Here is a 9,983-nt window from a genome sequence, read left to right on the forward strand (position 1 = left end):
AGTAATGAGACCAAGGGTGGACATGTATTCAAGTGGTGTCAATATTTAACAAGAAATTGATAGGGATGGTCAGAGAGAAAGAGTTATCTACTCATTTGAAGTGCTGAACTACAAGGACTATGTTAGTCTAGTACTGTCAGGAATCATTTCCTTCAATGTGTAGACAGAGCCAGTATAAAAAACAAAGCCAACATCCCCCCTCCAAAAAAAAAAGCATAATTGATAGAGGATTATAGGAAGACATTGATTCTTGGAAACTTCATTTAAGCATCTGGTCCTATGCTACCAACCTTTGCACATTTATATTAAATAAACTGCTAACTTTTTTTCTTTCTGGCTCAAGATAGTTTGAGTTAACTTTCTGTCACTTCCAACCAAGAGTCTTCACTAATAAAATCCATTCTTGTATATGGATTCATAATTCTAGAAACAACTTTCACCATCCATATGACATACCATCTCACTATCCTCCTTCCAAACCCCATTACATCTTGATGCAGTGTGGTGTAGTTGTTAGGATAAAAACCTTTGAAGCCAGACAGAACTGGGTTGTAATATCAGCTCTATCATATACAAATTTTGTGACCTTGAGCAAATCCTTGACTTCTTCAAACCTGTTTTCTCTGTAAAATAGGAGTAATATAGTGTGCATCTTCAGATTTATTTTGAAGTGATTCGTGTAAAGTACTCAGCTCAATTCTTAGTGAGTTTTAGGGTCTAGTTGAATGATTGTTCAGTCAATCATTTTATCACCTCTTCTACAGGTATCCTGGACACTAAGAATGTGAAAGAAATACATGGGCAATATGTATGTCCAAAAATACTTTTTAATTTTATTCCTCAAGTCATATTGGAGTCAACTTTACAGAGGACAGGATTCTTCCTTTGGAAATTTCATGTCATTCTCTATTGGACACTCCAGTATGTCTCATAAGTATGCAGCTCAGAGCTCTATCCCTTGCTACAATTGCTCCAAGAGCTTAAATAGAAGCCTCATCCAGAAATTCTTCCACCATTCCCTTGGCAACTGCTGACCCAACAAGTTGAAGGAGTCATATGCAGCAGGCCAACCTGGCTAGTTGTACCTAATGGTTTACATAACAGCACTCTGTTTCTGAAAAATTTTTTTAAAAATCAAACACACACACACACACACACACACACACACACACACACACACACACACATGACAGTCCCTCAAATTAGTATTCAGTCCTGAGAAATAATCAACCCTGTGTCTTTTCTTTAGCTTTTGGCAATCTGTTTGTGCCTCACTTGCTATGGTCTGATTATGTGTGCTCCCTGCTAGATTAGTATATTGAAATGCTAACCCCAAAGGTGATGATATTAGAAGGCAGGGCCTGTTGGAAGATGATTATATCATTAGGGTGGAGCCCTCAGAATTAGGATTAGTGCCCATATAAAGGACCACAGAGAGCCAGCTTGCTTCTTCTACCATGTGAGAACATGGTGAAAAGGCAGCATCTACAAATCAGGAAACACTCTCACCAGACACCTAGTCTGCTGGCACCTTGATCTTGGACTTATCAAATCCTCAAAACATCCTCAGAGATGTTGGAGAGTGAAGAAAGACTGGACTATTAATTTTGAAGAATATAAAATAGTTCCAGGGAGCTGGAAAGCTTAAGAATATCCTGACTGGAGCAATTGGGTTGCAGTTGCATTGTTTGATTAACACTGAAAATCCATTGTGAAACAGTGGAAAGTCCATTGTTAACTCAAGAAGGCAGGAGTAGGGTCATGTCAAACTTGTATGAATCAATCAGAACAAACAAGAACAATAATATTTAAATGAGCTATCTGTGAAAGTGTTTTTCTGAGCTTGGAATTTTTAAGAATTTTGAAATTGACAGGAGAATGCATGGTGTTTGTTTGTAAATGCTTAGAATGGCACCTGGCACAAACTAATTGCTATGTTTGATGTTTTATTGTCTCAATAGAAAAATATCCATTCATAAATATCTTCCTACTGTAAGGCCATAAAGTATATTGGAATAGGTAGATAAATAGGTAAGTACATACATACATACATGGATGAGAAGATAGATTTAAACTAAAATATTAAACAAATAATAGTTGCTACTACATTGTTATCATTGACGTTATGATCTGAATTCCATTGTCCAAAGAGTGGCTAACCTTTTATTCCCCCTGCACTCAAAATGTATTTTCCTGTTCTCATAAGGGTGATGGAGCTACATATTTCCAGAAAAGCAGATTAACTCATGAACACAAATGTAACTGTTTTCATGAGCTATTTGAAGCACATTGATGGCAGAGTTGATACTTGTTATTCACAGGAAAATAATCACAACTAATGTTATTCTTGTGTATTGCATGCAAGACTGCATTTGAAATACATTTGATATGGTTGATACACAGCACTATCTTCTTATTATCCCACTTCACCAAGGACAAAATTGAGGCACAGAGAAGTTAACTTGCTGGAGATTTCACAACTAGTAAGTAGTATGGACAGAATTCCAACCAAGGTAGTCTTTTTCCAGAGCAGAAACTCTGAATGACTAAATTACCTAATTTTTTGTAAAACCAGAAATAATCAGGCAAGTAATATTCCACCTTGGTTCATCTCCCTTAGTATTTTATTTTCACTTTTGGGAACATAATTCTAAAACTGCTTAATATAGACTAATGATTTATTTATCACTGAATTGGGAAGACAATAATCTAAGAGTATACTCATTTTTAACAAGTACTTAGTGAGCATGTGGACTCTTCTGGCTACTGGAGCTGTAGCCATGAACAATGTGGACAGAAATCCAACAATAAACTAAACAGAATATTACAAAGAAAAATAAAGCTGAGCACACAGGAAAGGCCTTACCAAGAAAGTTTCTCATTTGTTTTGTGTTGGAGACCTGCTCCAGTGAGGTCGGGCCCGAAGGGGAGATGAGAGAAGTGGCGATAGACAGAGACCACACACCTTCGATAAGGATAGCAATCACTGCAAAACTTTACTGCTCATGAGGCTATATTTATAATGCTCTTTTTGGCATAATTTTAACATTACACGTATATTTTTCCAACTAGTTACAATTTAAAACAACATGTGATATCCAAAACCCCTTTAGTTGCCCTTTAATTTTTAATGATCTAAACAAAAATGTCTATTATTTATGCTGACCTTTAACTTTATAATGCTTATATATCTATTTAATATTTTACAACTGTAGTAGCAAATATTGGCTTGTGCCCCCAGGGTGTAAGACTTGCTGATGCAAAACGAGCAGGTCCGTTTTACTTCCTTTAAGGGTTTTTTGCCTTATCTATCTACAAATTTCTATATCCTATTTTTATTTATCTTACTCTAAACATTATTTAATTTCTTTAACCTTCTCTAACATCTATTATTTTATTTCCTATTCATTAATCTATATCTTAACCTATATACTATCTATTAACCAACACCAAACTTTATGTCCTGAATCACACATGCATTTCTTTTTATTGTTTCCGCAAGCTCTTTGCCTTTTCAGACATAATTAAGGGTCTGCCACGTTTTATTCCTTCTTAAGTAAAAACTTCACTAGCTTTAACTTTGTGCCCATCTATCTAAAACCATCTTATGAGGTTTTCATCGTATGCACCGGTATAAGGTAAGGGTGGATCAAGACATACTAAGTTCTGCATACTACTATTTCCCTCTGGGCACCCACCATATTCTGTTATTAATTTTATATCCAACATATCCATCAACCTTTACTGTGGGTAAAACTTGTCTACTTGATTTGACATCTCTTGTACTCCTAAGGGGAGGAGGGAGAGGAGTGGTAAGAAAATATTTAAAAGGTTAATTAAACTGTGTAATATTTTTAGAAATGTTTTCTCCTGGGAAAAATTTTCTCATGTTCTTGTAAGAGGGTGAGGTAAATATAGTATCAGCTGGAGGGGTAAAAGAAGCAAGAATTTGTCTTATTATTGCTAAAGGTCTGCTCAAAAGACAATCATTAACTAATGACCTTTGGACATCATGTCTAGTTTCGGTTGTCTCATAATGCTCGGTTTCATTAAAAACAAAACAGTGTATAAGGGTTCCCTTTTTTTTTAAATTGGAGTCTCACTCTTTCACCCAGACTGGAGTGCAGTGACCACTCCCGGCCACTGCAGCCTCTACCTGCTGGGCTCCAGTGATCCTTCCACCTCAACCTTCCAAGTAGCTGGAACTAGAGGCGCGTGCTACATGCCTGGCTAATTTTTTGATTTATTGTAGAGATGAGGTCTCACCAAGTTGCCCAGGTAGGTCTCGAACTCGCGGGCTCAGGCAATTCACTCCCCTCAGCCTCCAAAGCATGGGATTACAGGCTGAGCCACCAAGCCCGGCTAAGGGTTCCCTTTTTTCACCTCCATGCTAACATTTATCATCTTTCCTCTTTTTTGTAATAGCTAATCTAATAGATGTGAGAGCATATCTCACTTTGATATTAATATGCATTCTCTGATAACTAGAGACATTGAGCATTTTAAAATATAACTCTTGGGGTGGTCTCAGTGGCTCAGCCTGTAATCTCAGCACTTTTGGAGGCCGGAGTGAATGGATTGCCTGAGCCCATGGGTTCAAGACCAGTCCAGACAACTCTCTCTACAACAAATAAAAAATTAGCTGGGCATGGTAGTGCATGCCTGTAGTTCAGGCTACCTGGCAGACTGAGGCAGAAGGATCACCACTGGGATGGCCGTGAATGTACCACTGCACTCCATCTTGGGTAACAGAGTGAGACACCAACGCAATATATATGTATATATTGTCTCTGAGAAGTGCCCAAGGATTATATAAGTTTGTGAAAGAATCAGGGCTAAAAATAAGGTCTTAAGTCCCCTTTTTCTCATTCTACATTCTAAACTGAAATAAAATTAAAAGAATTAATTAGAAAAGTTAAGACCATTTTGAAAACCTTTTGTAGAGTTCTAGAGTTTCTAATTGTCTCTTGAAATATATCTTCTGTCTATTTAAATATTTTGGAAAGGTAACAAAGGAGTTGATTTCCACAAATGTAGAAAAGAGCAGGGAAAAATACAGCTGGTAGAGGACAAGTTTTTCTCTGTGAAGAGATTCTAAACAATGGTTTTATATCTTAAGTACCTGTAATTAGACCCCTCCATGGAACTACCCCAGTCTCTCTTTGCCTTTTTCTCATTAAATATTTCTCTTTTTGTTTGCATAGAAAGGTAAAATTGTGTTTTGTTGATGCTTACATGACCAAGGTGCATGTAGCCTGAGTGCTAACACCTGCTGCTGTTATTTTCCAGAACCAGGTATTATGACCTATGCTCCCAACATGGAAAAGCCATCCTTCAACAGACTCTTCTCCACTTTTGTCAAACTCTTCTGCATTTTTATTGCATATAAATCTATTCATAGTTGTACTTCTGGCAGTTTTGCAGGAGATATACAGATTTTAAACATGGCCAGTTAAATCCATGTGGAATAATGCACATATGAGTAACATGTAAAACTTGTACTGGCCTGATCGCTTGCAATGTCCACTGTGCCAAATATTCTCTTTTGTAAGGGAAGTAGTCATCAGAAAATAAATTGCACATTTAGAACTTGAAAAAAAAGAGAAAAGATTTTACTTCTCCACAAAGAAGACAGTGAACATATTAAAGTAGAAAAACACTGATGTTCAAACCAGGTGACAGAAGGCCTGTTGAAGCTGCTCTCAACAAGATTTAACTTCAGTTTGCTCATGTGCAAAATGGGAGATATTCCAATCCATCTGAACGACTTCTATGGGTTTATAACTGTGAAATGATTAAATAAATTGAATATTGTTATTTAGGAACTAATAAATTTATTTGTAGTAAAAATAGTGTTAAGAATATTATAATGTGGCATAAGGAATAGTCACAACATTTGTCATCAAATTTTACCTGTTTCTGTTGGAAGGTCAATGCCATCTTTTGCAAGCATAGTATCACATAAAGCATTTCAGTAATGTTATTTGTTTGCTTCCTCAGGATCTTGGAATCAGCTCATAGGTATTGACTTGTTCTAACACCCAAAACTTCATTCTAGGCAAGAATGAAGCCAAGTCAAAGGAGGAAAGAAACATGCTACAGAGAATGGAAGATAACTAGGGATAAAAATAATGATTATACTTTCTCTGATAACTCATCAAATCCTAGGTAATTCTGAAAACCAATACTATACATAATCAATCTGGTAAACACCAATTTCTGGTGCACATTATAATCAAGAGGGGAATTTTATTGAAACAGGTGTCAGAATTTTTTTTAAGTCCCCAGTGATTCTAATGTGCAGCCAGGGTTGAGAATAATTGACCTAGTTTAGCTCCTTATTCAGTGAGGAAATTGAGCTCCTCTCCCCTAGAAAGGAATAAATACAAATTTGTTTTCAAGTCAGAGTCTCACTCTGTTGCCCAGACTGGACTGTAGTGGCATGCTTACAGCCATCACAGCCTTGTCCTCCTAGGCTCAGGCAATCCTTCCACCTCGGCCTTCCACGTAGCTGGAACTACAAGTGCGTGCTACCATGCCTGACTACTCTTTTGATTTATTGTAGATACAAGGTCTTGCCAAGTTGCCCAGGCTGTTCTCAAATCCCTGGGCTCAGTCAATCATCTTGCCTCAGCCTCCCAAAGTGCTGGAATTACAGGCGTAAGTCACAGTGCCCAGTTATAAAAAAATTTCTGTAAGCTTGTATAAATATGAACATTCAATTCAACTCAACAAATCTTTTTTGAGTACCTATGTGTATATGGTATAAAAGTTTATACAAATGTCCTTATCAACTCATAACTGGAATGAAAGCAACTCAAAATTATTTATACAAGGCATCATAAAGTAAATCCCACAGGGCAAGAAAAGCAAGAGCTAATTTGAGCTATTCATCAGGAATAAAGCAGATAATCCCTTAAAACCAAAGGATGTTGACTTCTGAAAGCTAGTGAGTTCTGAATCAAAAGGAACTAAAGATAATAATATGACATAAGGCTTGGTGGCTCAGCCTGTAATCCCAGCACTTTGGGAAGCCAAAGTTAATGGATTGCCTGAGCCCACGGGTTCAAGAGCAACCTGGGCAACTTGGTGAGACCTTGTCTCTACAATAAATCAAAAAAATTAGCCAGACATGGTGGTGCATGCCTGTAGTTCCAGCTATTTGGAAGGCTGAGGTGGAAGGATTGGTAGAGCCCAGCTGGTCAATGCTGAGTTGACTGTGAGTGTGCCACTGCACTCCAGCCTGGGCAACAGAATGAGACTCCAACTCAAAATAATAATAATAACAGTAATCGTAATAATAATATGACATGGTACTGCAATTCCTCATTGTGCTTTGAAAGCTACACTGTGTGCCCAAGACTGCTCATCATGGACACTTGTACTACAACAGTCTTGAATTTTGCAATAAGTAAGGGTAACCATTGATTAATTTTAACTTGTGCTCATTTTATTTTATTTCATTTTTTACTTGTGCTCATTTTAAATTATAGATTTGAACTTATTTTTGCCAAAGTTTTGAAAAATTACCTGTGAATGGCTATGAATGATTCTATGGAATATGCAATCTTTCCCAGGTATCTTTTAAATTACTTTTTAAACTACCAAAATACATTCAAATATGGCCATTACTTCTCCAATTCCAGGGATAGCCATCCAATTCAGGGTCTCATCACATATCATCTGAATTAGCTCAAAGTTTCTCCAGAGCTGGTTTTCTTTCCTCTCTTACTGCATGCAATTCATCGGAAAATTGGTCATTCTAAAACACTACTGTGAAATGTTTTATTTTTTTTATAATCAATATTTTTTATTGTGATATTGTGGGGTACAGTTAAGGGTTAGGTATACAAATACGTTTTGTTCAGGCACCCTTGTTGATAAGAGGTGTTTCCCCATCCCCAGACAGATATTTACTACCATTAATCCCATCTCCCTCCCCGCCTCATAGTTTCCCACTGCTGTCAGTCATTTTCTTATAGTATTACATTGGATGTTCAAGGTCCATTATATGAGTGAGAACATGTGATACTCGGATCTTTGTTTCTGTGAGAGGTCACTCAGTATTATAGACTCTAGTTCCATCCAGGTTGCTGCGAAATTCATGATTTTGTTCTTTTTTTATGGCTGCATAGTATTCCATCGTGTATATGTACCACATTTTTTTTTATTAATCAATATTTTTTATTATGGTTTTGTGGGGTACAGTTAAGGGCTATTGTGAACAATGTTGCAATAAACATACATGTGCAGGTATCTTTTTTACAGAGTGATTTGAGTTCTTCAGGATATATGGAAAGGCAGAAATATGTGGTGATTAAGAACACAGATTCTAGAACCAAACTGCGGGGTTCATCACTTAACTAGCTCTGTAACTTTGGGCAGGTCACTTAGGTTCTCTGTGCCTTCACTGACTGTAAAAGAAGGCTAACACTAGAACTTTTATCACAGGTTTTGGGGGAGAATAGCAGTAATACTTCAGAATGTTTACAATTGTGACTGGCATATGACAAGTCCTCTGTCACACTGGCTATGAAGATGATTATGATGATGATGATGATTTATTGTTATTGTGCTGGGCATTCAGTAGATGCTTTCAATTTGGAAAATCAGATTTCCACAGCTAGGAAAACTGCTTGTGTTATTTCTTTTAAAATTTACTTCCCATTGTTTTTGTGATACTTTATTTCTGGAATCCATGTTATTTGTTGAATTTCTTCAATATTATATTTTAATTCATCATATTTAAAATATCTATATTATTGTTTTATTTTCTGAATGTTTATATGTATGTGTGTGTATATATATAAACACATTCATACATATATTTATGCATTAACACAGATATAGATATAGACTTTTTAAACTAGGTGCGCTATTTTTTCTTTTCTTCCTGAAGATATTTGCTATTGTGTTTGTTATTTTTGTAGTTTCTCTCTGTTTTATTATTGTTTTTTTTCTGTCTACTATGTTAGAGGCTATTCTCTGGTGATTCTTATCTTTGTGTCTCTTGGCAGTCTACTCACATTTAAAAGTGAGGATTTTAAGCTATGGGACTTCTCAACTGGTGAAACTTGCTGTAGGGAGATTGGGTCAGGATCAGGGAATCCCTTGGAAAGACAGCTGGGCCTCTCTAAGTGTTAGTTTCTGGAAATCCTTGATTTTGAGGTAGCCAGTTATTTCCAGTTCATTTCTTGCCTGGTGATATAAGTCTGGCGATCACTGTTTTGGGAGCTGAATTGTGGCAGAGATGAAGGGTAGTTGCTTTTCATGCAGTCTCTCACCCAATGCCCTTGTATAGTATGGTGCCCCAAGACCAACTCTCTACTCTGTCTGGAGTGAATCTAGGTTTTGTGGGGCCTAAAGCATATAGAGTTTTGGGTGCCCTTTCCCAGATATATCTGAATACAAATTAAATAAGGGTCTTGGAAGGTACCTGTGCAAGTGCGAGCCTGAAGCCTATGCTTCATTGGCTTCATGGTAAATATCACTCTTTATTCTACTTTGTAGCAGGGTGCCAGAGGGGTTTTACCTGCCTGGGTTGACTGAGCAAAGGATATTGGAGATCTAACTGCTGCTTATAGTTTTCCAGTAATTCCTTTCTTTTCAGCCCTATTCCACCATTGTCAGCCCTGAGTTTTCAGGAGGAACCAGTGTCTTCAAGTCCTGAACCCTTATGGCCCTTATAGGTCAGTGGTGTGCTTCCAGTTGGGGCTGCTCACACTGGCAGCTGGGCTTCAGCTGTCTTGCCCAGCTGTCTTTTATCACTTGTTCATTTACTTTCCATTTTCTAAAATCTCTGGTTCACTCTCATTTGCTGTCATTGCCCTCCCACTCCCACGTTGAAGGGCACAGGGAACAGTCAGAAGGGTGTCCCCCAAGATGGCGCTGCCACCCAAAACAACAAAGGCCCTAAGCTCCGGCTCCTCCCTGTACGGTTTCCCGTGTGTGCGAAGTCCAAATCTGCAAGCCAACAGCCTCCT

The sequence above is a fragment of the Carlito syrichta genome, unplaced genomic scaffold (assembly GCF_000164805.1).
Source record: "Carlito syrichta isolate Samal-C Ts95f unplaced genomic scaffold, Tarsius_syrichta-2.0.1 Scaffold309018, whole genome shotgun sequence".
Taxonomy (NCBI): domain Eukaryota; kingdom Metazoa; phylum Chordata; class Mammalia; order Primates; family Tarsiidae; genus Carlito; species Carlito syrichta.